At 36.1% G+C, this 21,827-nt stretch overlaps 1 long non-coding RNA gene across 1 annotated transcript; it reads right to left on the reverse strand.

Annotated features, from left to right (window-relative positions):
* Nucleotides 1–11,824: 11,824 nt before the first annotated feature.
* Nucleotides 11,825–21,357, reverse strand: LOC133629661 (uncharacterized). Its single transcript, XR_009821109.1, has 3 exons — nucleotides 21,268–21,357; nucleotides 13,371–13,476; nucleotides 11,825–12,235 (listed from the first exon to the last, which is right to left on the reverse strand). It is a non-coding gene; the product is annotated as an uncharacterized LOC133629661 (long non-coding RNA).
* Nucleotides 21,358–21,827: the final 470 nt, after the last annotated feature.

Raw genomic sequence — 21,827 nt, forward strand, 5'->3', positions numbered from 1 at the left:
GCCAAAAATAACAAGTTAATGATTCCAAGTCCTGTAAGAAATAGTCAAGTATTTAATATCTGTTACAAATATTTACTGTTAAAAAAAATTATTTTGCTAAGCATCAACCTATATTTGGGTACATATGTGGATTTTGTATCAGATCCGTAAAATGTTATTGCAGATTAACTTATTTTTATTTTGAAGATCTCTTTCAAAAAAAGTTTCATAAGGGTTTTTGGGCTATTCTCAGGTTTGAAGTCTTGAATTACTGTTTTTATTGGTGTAGCCAGTAATACCAAGGTCATAATCAATCAACTATGCATCATATTCAAAAATTGCTTGAATATTTTCGAATGAAATATCTTTATTTTTCTTAAGATTAGTTAAAAATACAGCATGATCTGACATTCAGTCCAAATTATTCTGTCAAAGCTGTATATTTTTACCAATAGCAAATATGAGTAACTATGAGCAGCTTTTGCAATAAGATGTGTTTTCATTTTCTAAGTGTTGAGAGTGTTACTTGAAAAGAGAGGGGGGCAAAAAAGCAATGCATCATTCCTGGTGTGGAATTTCTTTACTTTGTATACTTTGAGACAGGTTTTATGGAAGGTCATACTACTAAAAGTTTGGCAGTGCCATTTTCATCAAGGTATACTTGAGAACATTCTTGACCTGAGTTCCAATGTGAAATTTTTTTTTTGTTTTTGTTTTTTAGGCTTGCTAATAATTGTTTTTGGAACTTAGATTAGAACATTTGGAGTCTAAACTCCTGAATTAAGTTTGCAGGACTGGCGTTATCTTGTTCTGTAATTGTGGAGCTTCTCTTTGCTTTATTTTAACTGGCTTGTAAACAGGTCAATGTAATCTTTGCCTGCATGGCCAGATTGAGATTGCCATTCAAACTGATTTTTACAGAGTGTGGCCCATTTATAGTGTTTCTTTTAGATGCAGCAAGATTGTGAATTTGGCTGCAACTGTATGTAGCTATATGTGCAATACAACAACTTGGAGGCCTAGATTCAGTACTAAGGCATATATAAAATAGGCACTGAAACTCTTCCATTTTCAGTGCCTAGTTTTGTACTGTGCCAGAATTTGACACCTATTATTTCTTTACAACAGGCAGGGAGATCCAAGTGTCATAGAAGGATGACTGTGCTTATGCAGTAACGTTTCCATCACTGGCAACTAGGAGATGGGAGCAGGAGGGAAGAGGGAGAATTGTCATCTACATGAAAGGCCACATTGAAGAATGTAAATAGGCTTTGGAGCTTGGAAATTCTTCTCAATTTAGTTGTTTAGACATAGCCTCTGAGAGTCTGCATGTCTTTGCAGAGAGCTTCCAGAGACATGAATTAAGAGTACTATGATAGATTTAAAAACCTTTCTCCTCTATTGCCTATTTCTGGGCTGTAGGTAGGCACCTCCATCAACTTGGGAACCGGACTTCAGAAGCCACTGCTAAGACATGTTGTCTACACACAAAATAGCAGAAAAGATTTACACCATATTTTCTTAAGTCTGTAGGTTTTAAATGACTTTTTAATATTTTAGCCGGTACTATAGGATTCCTTGAAGACTCCCTGAAGCAGTTACAGAGCAGCAGAACTCACCTGTCCCCCTTGCCTGCTCTCACTTCCAGGATACAGATTCATCCTTTTTAGCCCTCTTTCTGATACTCTGAAATGGATAATTTTTGCTGCAAAACAGACTGAGAAGATTGAGAGTGCTCTTGCCCTGGTAAGTTAAGTTAAGTTAAATTAAGTTAAGTTAATCCTGACAGTTAAGTTGCAGGACACTATGAAATTGCTCTTTTGTATCCAGGCCTTTACATTGTCCTATAGATGCCCACATGGTCACTTGGCCCTCATTTTTAGTTCTGTTTACAAAGTGCAATAAATCAGCCTACAGAAATACTGGAACTGTTTTTTTTCAAAAAAGATAAGTTAGTCTAGCTGAAATATCTCTGTGACACAATTATGCTAACTCTGATAATTTGGGTAGTTTATAGAGTTATCTGTTTTTAGATGAAACTGAGACATAAAATGAGAAGTATTCTGCTCTATCCAGAAACATTGAGATCAGAAATAATTGCAGTTCTACCATGGCAACTTGAGCAATGCCAAAATGGCTATTGTTATATAAGTTCAAAATTTATTGCTTTCAAAGTTGTTATTAGTTTGGTTCATAAACTGTCTGCCAGAATGGGCACAGCCAATGGAAGTTTTTACTATTGTTTCTTTTTGGTCCAACAATGAGTAATAACCAAAGACATTGGATTTAAAGTTTTAATAATGTTTTGAGTTGAATTTTTCATTTAAAACATTTATTTATAGGTTAAAAAATGCTTCTGTGTCTCGTAAAAGTAGTAGTCATGTATACCAGTGTTATATGAACTTACGTTTTTATTCAGCTCTTACTATTTTAATCAGTGTTATTTATACAGTTATTTGCAGTGCATTTGGTGTAAACTGTAAGGTATTGCTCAAAAATAACAGCAATAAGGATGAAAATAGTTTAATTCTAATAGTAAATATTTTACTGGAAGATGCACATACTTGTTTTAAAAATTAGGTACAGAGCTTTAATTTTTTCTACTACGAAGACAAAATTAAAAGACTCACTGTAATTTATTTGTGTAATGTCTCTTTCAATATCGTAATACTCTTGTACAAATCGAATCACATGCCTCTGTCTCATCCAATGTGGTGGTGAAGTTTAGCGTCTCTTCTAAACTAGTTGAGAGCATGGAGAAAAATAAGGTAGCAGGAGCCTGATCTTTGTGAGGGAACAAAAAATGTGAGTGACCTGAAAGGGAAGGTGGAGACAGTACTGGATTAAATGCATAAATTTGCTAAAAGTTTTGAATATACACAATATAAAAGCGTTTTCTTTTTTTCCTTCTGGTGACTGGTCATGCCAGAAGAGAATAGAAAAGTTCACTGGAGCCACCTTGCATTTCTCTGTCAGATGCCTTTTTCTTTTTCTTGTTTAAAGTTGAGTTTTTTTATATAAAAGAAAATGTTTACTACATAGAAAGCTGTTTTGCAAACAAAAGGGGATCAGATTAGAAGGTCACAATAGAACTGAGGAAAGGAACTCTGAAAAACCCACTTGCTCAAGAGTGATATTGTCGTTCCCACTACAAAATCCTGGTGTCTGAGGAAAGCTGGAAGAGCTACAAGTAGTGTTTTAATCTGTCTTTAAGGAGTGGGTGCCAGCAAAGATAGAAGACAGACAGCAGTACGTTTTTTGTTTTTAGACTTTCTTTTCTGACACCAGCTGGCACTGAAGCACTTGATGTGTTTAACAGGCAGGAAGGATGGCTATGAAATGGTTTAAAATAAGTTTGAGTAGTACTGAAATCTGTGTAAAACCTAAACATATGAAAGATGTTTCTATATTTGATAGGAGCTGTAGATGAAAGGACGAGCATTTGTGACTGTTTAGAGGTCAAAATTCTTCAATTTTGAGAAGCTGAATCCCTGGTGATAGGCCAGCTTTAACTACAGTCTGGAACAAAAATCGCTAGAAAATGTGCTGTTGAGATATCCAGAATTAACCCTTGGCAAAGCAAGCACAGTTATGTTCCTTGTTGGTTTGGGGACATATTTTTTACTATAGGTGTGTTGTGCTTGGTTTTTGTTAGTCCTTATTCACTACTGTTATACAAATATGAAGTTTATTAATTACACTCATGGATAAGATTTGTGTTTGATTTATTTTGATGTCTTCAAATGCAGTGGAGCCTGTGCAAATTCACACATAGAGAAGGACCCTTTTGTTTAACAGTTTTGGGGACTTGAATGCTTTGCTGTTACTCTGCACTCCCTAGCTTTTCCATTTTGGAAAATAAGCATGAGAAGGCAGATCTATAAATTTCAATTAAAGTTATCTCAAGTGTATAGTTAAACTTGGACACATTCTAATCTGGATTTTAGATCTCATCTGTCGGTGAAGCTGTGTCTCTAACACAGTTACCTGCAAATGTTGACCCTTGTACACATGCTAGATCTCTCAGCTGCTGATATGAGGGAAAAATCAGTTTTTTGTTTGAATGATTTTCATATGTACATTTTAATACAAATATACACAGGACTTATAAGAGTGATCTTGAAGAGGTTTTGTTTGGCATTAGCATATAGAATGCATACATATAAACTGAGGTTTACATTTGTGCCAAAATAAGACATGAACATAGCTCATATTAGAGGCAGTTCCAGATTTCCAGCCAAGTCAACAGATTCATGCAATATTTTTTCTCAAAATCTCATCAAGTATAGAACTGTCTCCACTTTTTGAACAACCCCCTTTTTTTTTAAAAGAAACACAAACACAATAAATTTTTACGCAGTCTGTCACCATAATAAAGAGATACGCAAGTGAAACTTGTCAGGTGTGAAATGTATAGAGATTTGATGGTGGGCTGGACTGAGAAAGCACTCCAACAGATTTTGAGTGACATTGTCAGCTTAACTGAAAAGATTAATGTTTAACTGATTTTTTTTGTTTTGTTTTGCAGAAGCTGGAAGTAGTATAAGCCAGATGCTAATTTGTATAGGCAATATTTATGAAAGAGCATCAGGAGGTGCACAGGTAAGTCACTTTCTACTGTATGTAGAGGGAAAGTTATTTGGTAGTGATGAGTAATTCTGTACTGTCAGCTCATCAGCAGGAGATTTGAAATGTCATCTCATATTTCTCACCATTCAAAATAAGCATTTACAAACTAAGGAGCAACTGAACATTTTTGCAGTTACATAGAATAAACTATTAAAAATCAATAAGGGCAGCTGAGATAAATAGTCATCAGAATTTATAAGCACTAGTTTTCAAAAGGAAAAAGTAGTAACAAATGCAGTTTTAAAGTGCTTGTGCTGACCCTTGATTATTTTTCCTGATTCTTCTTCAAAGTGTGACCTGATTTAAGTTCCAGAAAAGACATCCAGACAAAAGGTAGATTTAAGGAACAAGTTATTCCCTTCATTACATTCACCTCTTAAGGAACAGTAATGTTTGGAACAATTAAGGGGCTGCCATAAGCTATACACACAGAACTGTAGATGTCATAGATTTTATGAGCTGGTAAGCATACATGGTAAAAACCTGGCTAAGAATATTCCTCACACTTTGGACTATTGACTGGTGAATATGAGTGATCTGAAAATTAACTGATAAATAATGGAGGGGTTTTTTTTTTTTGTTATTATACGCATCCTTAACTAATGTAGGTTCTAAAGGCTTCTATTTTTTTATATTTAGCACTGACTTTTTCTGATGTTATTGCAGAATGGCTTGTTGTGTGAGATAAAGGGAAAGACCTAATATTTCAACATTTCTGCTTTAACTTCTGTTGCATGTTTTTTTGCAGTGTTTTATGAGGCTGCAGTCATCTTAGTCCCTTTGGCAATATCACTATGGTGTCCTGTAAAAACCTATAACTGGTTTAGGAAGAAGAATGCTGAAGAAAGAATGTGTGTCACGGCAGTTAAAACAATATGTTCATTAATGGAGGGAAAGCAGGAGAATATACTGGGCATAAAAACATGAAAATAAGGAACTTGGCAAATGGTATACAGCCTCTGTATAAAGTTTTAAGTAGTGGCATTTGGCACTATACTTTCCAGAACTTCAGATGAAACACTTACAAAAAGAGAAAATTATCACTTTTTGACAAGGAGGGAATTTAGATTTTGAATTAACAGGGAACTAAAGGAGGATAAGAGGTGTGAATTGAAACTAATTGGTGTTTCAGATTGCTGAGCTGCTTGAAAATAGCATGTGTGGTGAAAACTGTAGAAGTAAGTCTTTCTTAAATGCCTAATTAAGCACAGTTTTGTCCTGCACAGGAGAGAAAAAAAATGTTATGTCATTTGCTGCTTTGTACTCAGCTGCTTAATTTAAATGGACAGTCAGTCAAAAGCTTTAGCTTCTGTGTGGTAAAGTTCTACTGATTAGGCTAATCTACTGGACCACGAAAGGGATAGTGCCCTGAGCCATACAGCTGTAGGCATAAAGATGGGCACAGGTATAACCAAAGTTGTCCAGGAAACATTGTGTAAATCAGAACAAGCAGGTGGTTGGCACAACCGATGAGCATTTTCAAGTATGTGATTAATGTGAGCGCAGAAGTCCTGTAGCTACGTGTCTAAATTGGCTCACACCCTGTGGCCTGATTGAAGCACACACATATGTGAGGTAGGGTATGATAAAGGTATTAAAAATGAATTTTTCACTGGAGAAATATCTACTAAAAAGCATGGAAGAACCTCCCTTCTCTTCCCTTGAAAAAAGACTGACAGTTGATTACATGTATATAAAATAAATTGGACGATTTGACATGTAACATCCTTTGCTTTCCAACAAACTATTGAGTTTACTGGCCGCAATCCAACAGGGAAAACAAAATGTGCAGAATAAACACTGTCTATAGCAGGTGGAGGTAATGCCTTATTACATACAAGTACTGTTTTGTGTTTTGTAACCTGGGGACAATTTAGCAGACAATTTTGTACTTAGAAAAATAATGGTCTATGCAGAAAAGGAGAACCACAGACAATGAATTGTCTACATCTGAAAATACCACACTAGATCTGAAACACATGTCCTACCACATTGTCTTATGATTTCAAAAGCAGAGGAAGGAAGGGAGATTATTAAATTTAATGTCACTCTCTCATATCACTTTAAAACAGATGTTTAAAACCAAAAACTTATCCTTTCTTTCCAGTGTTTATTCCTAAATATTTTAGTACCAATGTTTTGTCACTTAAGACCAAACATACAAACAGTGGCCCTTACTCATCATGCAACTAAGAAAGAACTATTGTGATTTTGAGCATGCAAACATCAGTTTAAAAATAAGATAAAATAAAATGCAAACAAAACACAACTCCAGTGTGAGAAGTGTGGGTTGATTGTGTGTACATGTATGTGTGCAGATGTGGCTGACTGACTCCAGGGAAAGCTCATCCCTGAGGCTTCCCTTCCCCAATAGTTTTTTCTACCCTTGATTCCACACTATCAAGTGCTGGCATTTTCAAGGGAATATGGGTTTTCTGAGGTGAATATTATACATTCAAGAAGCCAGGAGTCATCTAATATATATTTTCAAACCAAAGCATGCAGAGTTATTTCTTGTGCAGTTGAAGTGGTTGCGAGCAAAGGGGAAACTATTAAAGTTTTGTGCAATTGAGTCAGTTGTCTTCACATTCCTACAAAATTGGAAAGGCTAAATTACGTGAATACTGAGGTAGGAATATGGATTCCAATAGACTTGACTGGAGTGCTAGAACCTACATCACCACATCACCAATAGATTGCTGTAGTTCTGTGTTTCCAGATTTGAGATGAAAAGGAAGTTGTTTCAACTGTTTTCCCATACATCATGTTTTGCTGATTTCACCCAATTTCATAATTATCAGCAGTGGCACTTTTTCTTCCAAGTGATTTATAAATACTGACTAATTTGTTCTCACAATTGTCACAACAATCTGGATTTTGATTTCTCAGACTAAAAAAAATATCGCTGAAGACAAGGAAATAGAGTCAGTCAAATAGTAACTAAAGGGTTTATTTCCTCTGTGAAGTCAGCCTCAAAATTACATTAGATCTCATCTGGATAGCCCTTATTTCCCAGCATAGGTCTGGACACTATGCACTGGTTCACTTCCTCATTTTCTGTGAAGCTGGTTTCTCTGGAACCTTATTGCTGGAGGAGAGGAAATTAAAAGGAAAAAAAGAAAACAGAACTGGTTTTATAAGTTTACTTCAGCTTTGTTCCTGTCCTTTTCAGCTAGGGTTTTGCTCTGCATATATTGAGGTGGAAATGTTTATAAAAATTATCTTTTCTTAAAGTTTATGGTGATCTTCTCAAGTGTGGCATGTGTAAGCGTTGTCCAGCACTTTACGTTCAGGCAGGCGCAAACTAGCTGATTGGATTGGGGCTGCTCATGAAGAAGACCCTCTTTGTAAGCATGGCTGATAGGAGTGGACATGAAATGTGGTAGTGTTCCTTCAAAGATATATACCCCTTGGTATAAGGTCAGGCTAATACTCTTTGGTTGGTAAAGATTCTTGGGAATGTAATGCAGTGTACGATGATGATCTTGAAAGTGGTTTTGATGATCTCACAGTGGTTTTTGTTGGGAGTGCTGTTCTGAAACCCCATGGGGAAGTATTTTTTTCCTGCCTCGTCATGGTGTGAATTAACTCCCTGAGTAGAGTTTCAAACAAAAATAAACCTTTGAAAGCTTTTTCCGTGGCAAAGGCTTTCAAAACTGTGACATCTTTTGTGTGCATATCCATGTGAATGCAATGGAAATTTAACAGTCCAAATCCCTTATTGCTTCAATGTTCATTCAATAATCAGGAAAGCTTTACTTTTTAAACATTTGCTCAAATTCAAATATTAAATATTAGTGAAGTTTTAATGTGAAAAAAGCATAAGAGCATTTCTACTTGAATTTTGGCCCAACCTTGTGTTCACCTTGCAACTATCACATAGGGAAGCCTGAACATTAGTAGTAGCTATAATTTGTGACAAGCTTATCTCTGAAAAACATTTCATGAAGTCCAAAAATGTGACTTCCTGTTGTCTACAGGACAGAGTTCAATCCATTCACTGGCTCAAGAGACAGAGATGGCTATTAAATAGCAATGTTTCGGGATTTTATAAAGCTACTGTATAAGAGTCAAGGCAGCCAGAATTTTTAATGTTTAGAGAACTTATTCAGGACTTTAAAATGGAAGGTGGAATTTAATTGATGGCATGCTAATACAAATTAGCAGATTTCAACCTTTCTTCTTGAAAAATGAGATATCCTTTAATAATTGAATTCTCCAGCACCTGCCACCTCTGAGACATTGTAGGTTATTGTCAAAAGATGACCGGAATACAGAGCCACTAAATATTTCATCTTAATGATAATGTATGCTGCAAAAGGTTTGAACTTTATATCAAGCTTTGAATTGACTTTTGATAAAAGACATACTGAATTCTCTCTTTTCCTCCCCCCCCCCCCCCCCCCCCATTAACTTTGTGCCAGGAGCAGGGGTCAAAGCTAGCATTTAAATTCAGACTCTTCTCTATTTATTGCTAGTAAAATGTAGATAGTAGGGGATTTATTTATTTTCATTGTAGTTTTTTAAAGTTGTCTGGATCAAGTTCAACAAATTAGGTGCACTTTTAGAGAGATGGATGGGATAAATGTTGAAAGGGTTAGAAGTCAGTTTTTTATGTGAAGTATGTCCTGTTCTACTGAAGTCAAAGATAATTTCACCATCGCTAACGCTTTGAAAATTTTGTGCTGTACTCAACTGTGCACTCAGCTGTGTCCTGCCCAGGTATGTGCATTTACTAGTCAGAGAATCAGCATTAAACACTAGTGACATGAGTGAAATGTTCATAGTCAAATAGACTGCAGTTCAAGACAGTTCAAAATGTATTTCCTAATTTTCATGATTGACTACAACACAAAACCTGGTATTTCCTACATGTCTTGAGTTGTTTCTTCTTTTCTTTATTTTTTTAAAAGGAATTTAATAAAAAAATTGTTCAGGCTTAACATGGGCAAGTCTCACCAAGTTCTCATTTAAGAACATTTTACAGTCACAGTCCCATTGTCCAAAATTGCTTCTATATATGAAGCAGCATGATTATATGGATCATAATACTGATGTATTGCTTTTTTCCCCTTTATATTTATTTTATACTTTCTGCTGTTGAATTTAAATCTTACAAATATACAGAGTGCTAAGCATTCATTAGTTGTCTTTTGGGTTTATAAACTTTTTTTGAGATTAATTTTGCAACATAGGAACATGCTATTCATAGTTCTTTCTTTTGGAAGAGTTTCCAGGAAAATGACCATGTTCTCTACTCTTTCCAAATATGGGTATTTGCTTTTAAACATTATTTTAGGGAACAAGATCCAGCATTTTACCCACATAAGATGCTTAATTATACATTAACTGCTACTTCCTTTGGGTACCTGCATGGGCTTTGCACCAGCAAAATAGGATGAGATAGTTCTAGGGCTTTTTGTGCCTTGGCTATAGAAATGTGGATCATGATGTAGTCACACTCAAGAGAAAAAAATACATTCAACACTCATACACCTGAGCCTTGTGAAACGGGTCAAATTTGGGCTTTAATCTCACCTCCATTAAAGCTGATGTCAAAGTTTTTGCTGTTTGGAGTAGTACAGGATGGCACAGAAAGAGGAAGTTTGGGACTGAAGGATGATGCCAAGGTCTTTGAGAGGTAAACAGGAAAACTCAATCATGGAAAGAGAGGAGAAATGGAGGGGGATGGGGAAAAAACCTTAAGAAAGCACAAAATGTTGTTTGCCTTGCAATACTTAACTGAATGAAGCTTGGAAACTACAAATTTACTTGATCAAGACAGAAAAAAAAACGAATGGAGAGGATGTCAAAACACATAAGCTTCATCAGATCAGTGGATGTGCAGCTGCTGCAATTAAGCTCTTTAAAGGGCATGTGTTAAATTGTAAAAGTTTGAAGTCAGAAATGTTTATTTTGCGCAGTTATTTATTGTGCTGTGCGATGAACACATATAGCACTATGCAAACAAATGCATTTTCTCTGTCCCAAACATTGACACGAGTGCTGCAGATAATGAATCCCTCCATTGCCTGGTGTCTGTAGGAACAGAGAGTGAGGGTCCTGCCTATTCTCTGAGCAGTGGAAAAGGAGTGGATTTTCCTGCCACCAGCACAGTGACAGAGATGGAGTTCTTCATTACGGGCCTCAAGAGAAAACATTTCTTAGTTCTTTCTGTTTGTGCTATATACTATACCTGATTGCAGGGCAAAGTATGGTGCTGTAATAATGTTCATTACAGTATATTAGTTGAAGTATACACATATTACATTCAAATTACCTTAATAACTTTAATCAAGTCTGTAGTTAATGTAAAGCATTAAAGAATGCATTTAAAGCATTACTGTATGGTTTTTGTTCAAATGTAAGTAGTAGAAAGGAGATGGAGGAGGTAGGCAGCATCAAGGTTAAATTCAAAGCTTCACTAAATTAACAACTCCTGATCTCCCAAATATTCCTTAGATACTTCGTTATAACTGTTGATGGTAGTCCCATTGCTTTTCTAGGGGTCATTTGTGAATTTGAAAGTATGGCAACGAAGCATAGTGTATCAGGATGAAAAATGGAAGAGGAAAAAATAGTGACTCCTTCTTTCAGCTCTCTGGAAAATACGTATTTGCTGTTGGATATATTGCTCACAGCAAGAAAATCTCTCATGAGAACTTTGTGTGAGGAAATGCACTGTGCCTGTCACTAAAAGAAAAAAGAAACATGTCATCACTCCAAGTGGTATTGATTAAAACAATAAGGATTTCCTGGTGCCAGCAGTTGAAACAACTGTGTGAAAAGTAGTGTAGAGGTATTACTGTATTGTTGCAGCTTTCTCAGGAAAGTTCCAAATAAACCAAAGGATTCCTGTCAATATTTGTATAAGGAAACATGCTGCTACCTGATTCGGAGGCACTTCACACACACATGTGCAAGCACACATGACCCACCCCTCAGCGTGCAAAATTCTTGAGAAACTTTATTACAACCACACACACACAAAAAGGACATACTCGGAGTCTGGTGCACTTTTTCTCATGCTAATATTGACAACATCGATCTCTTATTGTTGGTATTTGATCTACATTTCTCCCAGCTCTGGTCAATGGAAGGCACAGCTGCTGAAACCACATATTGTGCTGACAGCGTGCCTTTGTGTTCTGCAGCTGGGGAGTTCTCATGTCCACAATAGCAAGTCTGAGCACACTAAATTAGGAAAGATTATTGTTTCATTTATTGACTACACAAGTTTAAAACAGCAAGTATATCGTTTGTTTCATGTTGTATTTGTTAAGGTCATGTTCACCAAAAGCTGGGCACATGGACACAAATATAGGGCAGCTGTACTTTCAACCACCACAGTAGGAAGAAAATTACAAACATTATTGAAATGAAATTGGATGGTTGGTCACTTTCACGTGGCACAGCCTCCCACCTGCCTTCTCCCAACCATCCATTTGTGAAGACTTGCTGCAGGTTGGTGGTTTTTTTTGGCTTTTTACATCCAAGTTCTTTCCTGATAAAGTGTTTCTCTTTCTGTACAATCCATTTTAAGCAAAGCTGGTTTTATCGGTGGAAGGAAGACAGGCAAGTTCCATTTTAGAGCTTAGTTCTCCAAATGTTTCTTTCGTCGAACGGTCTACAGAAAAAGGAAGGCAGCAATTTTAGCTGGAAGCAAATATCACTTTGGAGTAACATAAAGGAGGGGAGAAAAGGGTGAAAAATCTATTTAACACTTTAGGGTATAACGGTATTCAAATAATGTATTTTGCTGCCATTTATTTGGTTGTGAAGGAACTCAGTGACTAATAATAGCTGCTGTCAAAGATATTTATATTTAAGAGGGTCTTTATGTAAAATCATTTTTTTTAATCAGGAGTGATTTTTCTCCAGAAGTCTGCCATCTCCTAGCAACCGATATGGCTATCTTTTTTAACAGACGCTGCAATAACAATGGGTGCCTAACCTTTATATGGAAGCATTTGCACATGTACAATCAGACCACTTACGAATTCAAACCGAGTTGTAAAGTGCTTCAAGGGAGAAACTGGTTGCCACTTATCTACTGTGCATCTCATCTACCCAAGATTTTACAATGGCAACCGTTTTAGCTGTAGCTGCAGATCTCCCAACCAGGTCCAAAACTACATCTGCATATGACCCACACCTTAACTTCCCTCTCTTTTCTCTTACAGGAGATGAGGGAACTCATTTTACTGTTTATATTTTGTTTCCTTCTTTCTCTTTCTGATTGTGTCATTCCATTTAGAGCTGTATTTCAACTTGAACTTGAATTCTTTTAATTTATAAATGTAAACAATAGAGCAGAAAGACCTGTGTTTGCAAAAGGATAATTCGTTTTAAAAGTACATGACCAAAAATTAACTAAGAGTACACTCTTCCACTTTCTCCATTTGCCTGATTTTGGACCATGCAGATTCAGAAGATTTAGACAAAGGGAAAATCTGGCTATTACATGCCCAGGCTCATTTTAGTGACTCAGACCTGCATGCCTGACGACTGGTCTGGATAAGGAACACAACATAATACTAAGAATGAGCTCTGGAAAAAAAGTGTAGCTATGCAAAAATGTGAATGTGGTACCCTAGGAAACATGAGATCTAGCCTCCAGGAGCTCAGAGCTCTCCAGCTACTCCCCAAAGGCTGTTCTGTAATATGTTCCAGTAAGGGGTCTTCCAAATTTCTACTGCTTAAAAGAAATAGAAATTGACTTGGAAAGGGGGTGCAGCAGAGTGAAGCTTTGGTACATGTACCTGATAGATGGTCTCTGGTCCTGCTCCTAGGGCTGTTAATATCTTCTTGATATCTTGAACCATCCTTGAAGAAAATAGGGGAATGGTGTTGACAGCGAGCCTGTTGCTGGTGATAGGCACAAATGAAACAAGAACCCATATCATTCCTGTTAACAGCATGACTAAACCAATTCTTTCTGATCTGTATCCCGCAATGAGTAAACCAGACCAAACCACAGGAAAAAAAAGGAGGAAAAATTATAAATAGATAAAATAAAACTTTATCTTCAAAGGTTTTCTATCAAGTATAACTAAACTCTGAACTCCTGAACATCCTGACCGAAAACCTATAGCTCAATTCTGTATTTAGTAAATTCACAGGAAACTATGACAAATCCCCAGGTATGATGACAAAGAAACCATTCATTAAGCTTTAGCATCCTTCTCTGTTCCCAGTTTATCCTTCCTACTATTCTGCTATCAGTACCATTCAAAGTGATGCTTAAGATTCACAGCCTGAAAATACTCTATTTTTGTGTGTTTGTGGTTGACCCTAAATTTGCTTGAAAAAAAAAATGATCATATATATGCATTTTATGTCAAAATATTTGAAAGCTGGAGATGAAAATGGAAGTCATCCACTGTGGAAGGGATTTTACTTTCTTCTATTACAAACAGCATTCTGTTTTTTCCAGTATATACCTGATTTTTTTTTCAATCAATTTGCTTTGTCTTTTCTCTCATTTTTAGCCAACTGCAAATTCTTGCCTATATATTTGGATATTCTTAGTTTAGTGGTTGAGCAATTTTCAAAGTAACCTTCGAGATCCTTCCTTTAAGTTAGAATGTAGAACTTTTGTTTCTTATTTTTTGTATCTGTCTGTGTATATTTCCAAGTTGATTTAGTATGGCCTCTGCTTTTGTCACAGCATTTAATGTTTTCCATTACTGATGCTTTCTCCTTCGTTCCCGCTGACAAGGCTGTTGTGCTTGTTTGTCTACAACTTTGCAGTCACAATTTAGATGTTTCCCTATAACTTTTTATATTTCAGCATATGCAGATAGATTTCATCAGGCTAGGTGCTAGGTCAGTGGAGTGCTTTGCAGATGTATCAATACACACAAGTTTTGGACCCAGCAGCTCTTACTTTCAAAGTAAATTTTAACTGTAGAAATTTTTTCATAAATATTTGATGGAAAATATGTGTCCTATGGGGGAAAAAAAAAAGGCAAACTCTTGATGTCAGGGAAGTGAACAGTAGGCAGCATTCTTTGAGAGTCCAATGCCTGCAATTTGAGTGTTTGATGACAAATCTTTAATTTAGTCCTACTAAGAGAATTCATTAATATTAGATGAACTTCATTCACTACATGAGTTATAGAATAATAAAACTAATAAATAATTTGCAGTGGATAATTTACTTATAGAGTGCATTTGACAATTTTAGCCCCTCTTTCTGTTTGTGGAATATCAGCCAGTGGTGACAAACCTCTGTTCAGTAAGGACATGAAATAAGAGAGGATGTCTTGGAACAGCCACAACTTCCTGGGTAACAGATCTCTGCTGTTGCTGGCAGACATGCCATTCCTTTTAGAAACGTATCCAGTTTGATCTTAAAAGTAGTTAAGCTGAAATCACTTCTCTGGTAATTAGAAACCTTTGAATTTTGCAGTCTTGTTTTACCCAAGACAACTATTTTTCGATCATTCTTGGATGAACTTTGGTTTTTCAGTGTTACTAGCTCTTTGTCTTCTCTAGTGGATACTCATTTCTCCTAAATTAAGCAAGCCTCATCTAAATTTTCTTTCAATTCCCTGGACCATCCTAGGAGCACTTTTTTTCCATCTATTCAGATTTCTTACATTTATTAACATTTGTCTTTATTCATTTGTTTTTCCTAACTTCAGAGACAAATCATGAACGCTTAATAAGTGATTAATAATCAACGTTTATGTTGATTTGTCTCAAAAATAATTTTAATTAATACTCTTTCTATAAGCCTTTCTCTTTATTGTAGCTTACCTAAAATCTATTGATTTTTTGGTATTCAGTGGGCTGAATACTGCTCATAATAAAAGAATATAAAATGTCCCATTGTTTTCTCTTTTGAAGGTTTAATACTTACAGAATTACCAGATGAATAAAGTTAGGTAATTTCAGAACCATTTAAAGATTTTTTTTTCAGCTTCATATGTGTCTTGCCTAAGGTTATTACTCTAAAAATCATGCTGTTTTATTAGGAATTTATGATGGGTGATGATTCAGAATATATACAATCTGCTTTCTATGTGAAGCCTTTCCAATGTCTGTTAAACCTTTGTTTCAATCCTTCTGCTTGTTCGTATTACTTGCTCTAAAATTACCAGGTGGCGGTGGCTGGATGAATTATTCCTGACTGATTTCAATAATATTTTGGTTTTGCGTATAAAATTAACTTCTTTGCCCTGTTACTTGCATGTATAGCTACTCTATAATTAACTGCTTCTTTTTCAGACATCCCAAGAGTCTCTACTTGATTTCAAGTTGAGTGAGTGCAGCACCTTGCAATAAATAAGGAAAGAGCTGCAAACAGGAATTGTAATTTCTAGTGGTGATCTTGATCACAGATCACAGACCAAGACATTGTTTACATTTGGCATATAAAGCCACAAGGCAGAAGAAGGTTGTGGTGCTGATCTATACACATACGAAGTAAAGACCTAAGAGAGAAAATAAGGCAAAAAGCAGCTGTGCATGGTTCTCTTACTGTGAAAGACTTATTGGATCTCTGACTTGTTGCTGGTGGTATCCTTGCTCTTTTGCTTGCTGTTTGGTATAGTTGCTTGCTGAACCAAGTTAGATTTTATATATTTTATCAAAAGGGCAAAGGTGAGGAGATAATTAGTTCAGGTTTTTCTGTGTAATGCAGCAAAACCAGGTACCACATTTTACCAATGATCAAGAAAGCTTTTGATGAAGGGAAGATGCAATTTTAAGATAACTATTCTGCCAGTAAATACCGAAGGTCAGACTCTGCAGGTGAGAAAATTGTACCTATTTCCTGCTGAGAGCAAAGGGAGATGATTCTTCTTTCCTGGCTTGGGAAGCATTGCTGCACTGGAGACTGCCTTTGTTGTTGGCTGGTGTACTGAGAGCTCCCTCTCCTGTTTCATGCTACATCTAAGTGCTTGCATATCTCACACCTCTAAATCACAAATTTCTGATGTCTTCCATTTTTTTTGCAGTATGATGTACCAGAGTAGAGAACACTTTTCAGTGCTAAATAAGTACAATTTCACAGTTGTAAGCCTAACTTAAGAGGGTGCAGATGAGGAGATGCTGCCCAGAACTTGCAGATGCTATTCCACAGGCAGTCAGTTTTGCCATATTTGAGCTTATGGCATAAACTTTCCTTTTCCTGTTTTCTAACTGTAAGATGAGGACCATAAAATTTCGTCCTGTAGGAAATATCACAAAAAAATATTGACATTAAAAAAAAATCCCATTAATTTTCAGATTAAAAAAATTAATTAAATTATTTCTTGGACAACCAGATTTAACAAATTTCCCAGACTCAGATTCAAGGAAAAGTACCATGGAACTCATGGAAAAGTAACCAGAGAGTATTGAGGAGAAGCAGGCTGTGACTATGAGGGAAAAGGAAGTGAAAAGGGATTAGTTGCATGCGGTTTGATATTTTCAGTTGTTACTATGTCCACAATATAGAAACGGAGTGACATCTTCTAAGACCCAAGTAGTGATATAGAATAAAACACATTTTGTGCAAAGTGACTCCATTTTGAAAACAAAAGAAACTAATATATCCACAACCACCTCAGACGGAAAGATGGTCTTTGACAAAGACTTTATTTAAAGAATGAGCAATAACGTTTTGCATGAGGCTTGATATTGATGTCATATCCGCTCTTGATTCAGAAAGTGGAGAACCATGAATGGTGGTGTACATCCTCTCTAAAGACTTGAAATCACTAGATACCTCACAGCAAATGAACAACTTCCAGGATGCTCAAAGGCTGCGAGAAGGAGAATTCCTAGCAATCATATCACTAATTTTTAATTTTCTTCAAGCGAAAGAGAATAGAGAACAGAAGATTCTGGAAATAACCTGGAGGTAAAACAAAGTGAGTAAAGAAACAAATACTTGCTTTTGTGGAACATTGTTCACTTTTGTGGGAGAAATGAGGGTTATGCAGTTTGAACTTCAGTAGAAAGAAAAGCAAGATTAAATATCTGCTTATGCAGTACACGTATTCCTTGCAGTAAGACAACACAAGAATTTACAAAAATTCAAAATGCTTCATCCAACAGAGAAGAATAATACATCTCTTTGTGACAGACAAAAAGAAACACCTGAAAATGAAAAAAAACCACAGTGGCTGCTGATGTACCACTGCTTATGAATGTTTTGTTTATGTGGACAGGATTAAACTCTGACCACTAGTTAACGCAACATTGATACGTAGATTGTTATCAGAAAATAGTTGGACATCACTTTTTTCTGTTCTATCTAGTGATAGGACAAGGGGCAATGGAAAGAATCTGGAACACAATAAGTTCCATTTAAATATAAAGAAAAACTATTTCACTGTGAGGATGAGGGAGCCCTGGCACAGGCTGCCCAGGGAGGATATGTAGTCTCCTTCTCTGGAGGTTTTCAAACCCGCCTGGACATGTTCCTGTGTGACCTGATCTAGGTGAATCTGCTTTAGCAGGAGGGTTGGACTAGATGATCTCTAAAGGTCCTTTCCAACTCCTGCCATTCTGTGATTTGATATGACGTTTCACTACTTCTCCTTCCCTTTTGTATGTTTTTTGTCTTTTTACCTTTTCCTTTTATTTACAAAGATTCCTATTCTATCTTCATTACACTGATTTTCTGCTCCTCTCCATCTTCCCTCCAGATTTTTCTTCTGAATCAAATACTTCTATTATGTTTCCTCATGCTAAACAACCAAAAAAATGGAAATGGAAAGAAAATGGAATTGAGGCAGGAGGAAGGAGGCTACAGTCACATAATTATCCATCTATGTGTAAGATACTGAAGAAAGTGCGTAAGAAGTCATTTCCAATAAATGTAACTAGGGTTAATGATGTTCTGTTTTGTCTGCTGTTATATTTTTCAAGCATCCTAGCAATCTTTTTTTCCTTGGTGAAGTTCTTCTGGAAAATTACTCAATTAGTTCCTCAGTGTGAGTGGGAAGACAGACTTTTTTTTTTCTTTTTTTTTTTACTTATTCCCCCCCAGTGAACTTATGTGGAAGACAAAGAAATATTGAAAATTAAAATTGTTACTTATGTCTTAGGATTTTAGACATATATATATATATACACATTATAAAGAAAATTGTGTGAAAGAGAGGATATCTCATTTTTAGGATGACCTTCCCTAATTATGTTTGCTTATTTGGATTCATGTAGTGCAAGGAAGGAGTCAAGAATTTTGTTTGATTTCTTTCTTTTTGTTTTCTTTTTGTTTTCTTTTTGTTTTCTTGTTGTTTTCTTTTTTTCTTTTTTAAATTTTCTTTTCCAAACAGGCGTTTCTTTTCCTGTTAACCCTCATTGTGCCATATTTCATAGCCTTGCAAGAGATCGAGGCAGCCTTTGGAAAGTTGTGGGAATGGGTGGATTGCAAAACAAAGTTTTGATGACATGAGAACTCAGCGAATCATAGTCTGAGAGCTGAGATCAGGCGCCTGTGAACAAGCACTGATGTCTGGAAGGAAGCAGGGCCTCAGGAAGGATATGGTGAGGTTGGGGCTTGCAAAGCACATTGTGTCAAGAACTGCAATTGAGACATTTCATTGCTTTAAGATTGTGTTTCGATTTTGTCTGCAGAAAGAAAGATCATACTCTTTTCCTTTTAGACTGATACTTCAGACTTGATAGTCCATGTGAGTTTTTGGCTTCTTCCTTGCTGTGAAGTAAATAAGATCTGAAGGTGCCACTGCATCCTGGGTACTGGGGACCTTCAAGTCTGAGACTCTTAAGAATGAAGCGTCTGCTTTAAAACAACCCTATTTAAGGATAATTTCACTAGTGAATCAGACACAAAAAAGATGTTCACATTCTCTGAATTGTCTGGCTTTTAGGTGTGTTTCCCAGAGGAAATGCTAGTACATTTGCTACTACTCTCCTTTTATTATATAGTTCACCTTTTCCCTTCAGCTCCAGCCTACCCACAGTCACTGCCAGCTCACACACAAAAAGGAGTGTTTCTGGAGCCCACTGCTGCAGGACTGCATAATTGCTCACACAATTTAGTCAGCAGGGGCACAAGAATGAGACTCCTTCACTGCCATTGTGTATACCATATACAGAGGAGTTATGGCTAAATAACAGCAGCCTCAGCCAATGAAGCCTCTGTATTTAGCTAGCCACTCAAATGGATGAAAAGAAGGATTTTTTTCCTACTTCTTCATTAATGTGAGCAATTAAGTGTTGTCTCTGCTGATTGCTATTTACAGATTACTGATAGAGCAGAAAACTGAGAAGAAGGCAAGAGACTGTGAAACGGGGAGAAGATAGCTTTGGGAGGATGGGAAAGAGGAAAGGGAAAGAGTGAGATCATTACTGTGGAGATTAAAAAGCAATTCAAGACCTCTTCCTATCAACCAGTGTTAATATGGTAGGGCTAACATGCATGTGTTGCCATTAATTTGTGTGCTTTTTTAGATACATCACATTTCTCTGTGCGATTGAATACAGACTAAACAATAAACTTTTCTTATGTTTTTAAAATCCATTACACAGATGGTATAACAATGACACTTCTTTTCAAACTTTATGTTTTTTTCTTTTAAGACAAATGAGCAGAAATGTTGACTCTGGGTATGCTGAACCCGATTCCTGGTTTCTGCCTGTATGCATATTGATATGAGTCCCACTATGATGGACCAGCCCCAGCTATATTTCACAGGACTTGGGAGCAGTACATACTGACTTAATAATTTCCCTTATCAGCAGTGTCATTTACTTCAAAAAAACCCTGATTTGTAACATAGACTTGAATGAATTTGACAAGATTTTTTTTTCCTTGCAGTTAGGCACTCAAAAATGTATTTAGTTACTTTAAATGTATCTCAAGTCACTTTTGAGAGTCACAAACCTCTACAGATTAACAGAACAACCTCTGTCTGTTATTCAAACTGAAATTCTTCATATTGAGAGTAAGGAATGAAAGTATTAAGACATTTCAGTTAATATTTCACTTCTGTGTTTTTTTACCATAATTATTTTTCTTATTGCATGTTGCTGTAAATCCAGGTAGACATATTTACTCTTGTAAAAATAAAAACACTTTAAAATCTCTAAATTAAGCACCTAAAATAGAAGATGTTAGCACTTGCTATGCATTCTATTTCACTTTCCCAATGCAGTTCCCAGTGAAAGAAAAAAAAGAACAGATTTAATAATAAATTTAATGATATTCCTGTATTATGGGAACAATATATTCTTAAGTGCTTCATGCATCTGAAATTTGTCTCGATGTGGCCCATTTATTTTAATTTGAGTCTGTCAGTGGAAAAAAAGAAGTAATTAAACTTGTGACTAGCATGGAGAAACATTTTACATCCTAACACTGTAGCTCGATACCCAGTAGTTTCTTTATATTTCTTCCAGTTGTCAGATCAAAGTCTCTCAAGTGCTATAACTCAGCGATGCTTTGATTAATTACTTCACACAATGAATTTGCAAATTATTTTTCTGAAGTGATTTATATACTTTTTAACTTCAATCACACGCACCCTCCCCCCTGTTTTGTTGTTTGGTTGGGTTTTTTTTCCTCTGTTCTTGTTTTTATTCACTACTGTAGTCAGCCCACACTTTGGAAAAATATTTTTGAAAAAATAGCTGATGTTATTTTATGCTTAACAAATTGGTACAAACAGAGGTTTCCAATAAAGAATAAAATCTTACCTGAAGAGTGCAATTAAATAGAACTATAAGAATCACTTAAATTGCAGTCATTCAGTAGTGCTCCTAGTCAGGTCTCCAGCCTCAGTGCTTTGTACAAATATGTGAAGTCCCTCCCTAAAAATTCCCAAGTGCAGGTTTTGTCTTGGCTGGGGTTTTGTTTGAGATAGGGCTACTGGAATAGCTGAGCTAAGGCAACCTTTAAAATACGTGTTCAAACCAAACATTTGGTTACTGTAGTTAGACATTAGTAAATAGTATTAGGGAAGTAATAACTTGCCTGAACCACTGATGTGCTTGTCTGGGCAAAGTTTAATATTTACATTTGTGGTTTCACTGTACAATCTCACATGGGATACTGCTGTTCATGTTCAATCTGTTTGCATTACATAGTGGTATCTAATGTCTGTTTAGTGGTATTATATTTATATATATAAATATCCGTGCCTTGCCTACGACTTGATCTGACAAGCTTCTGAAGGAGTGCTTTGAGATTATTTCTCTCATTACCCCTATCTGATATCCTTAGCTCTGAGTATTTGAACAGGGCACCCATTCACATC

The sequence above is a fragment of the Colius striatus genome, chromosome 1 (assembly GCF_028858725.1).
Source record: "Colius striatus isolate bColStr4 chromosome 1, bColStr4.1.hap1, whole genome shotgun sequence".
NCBI lineage: Eukaryota > Metazoa > Chordata > Aves > Coliiformes > Coliidae > Colius > Colius striatus.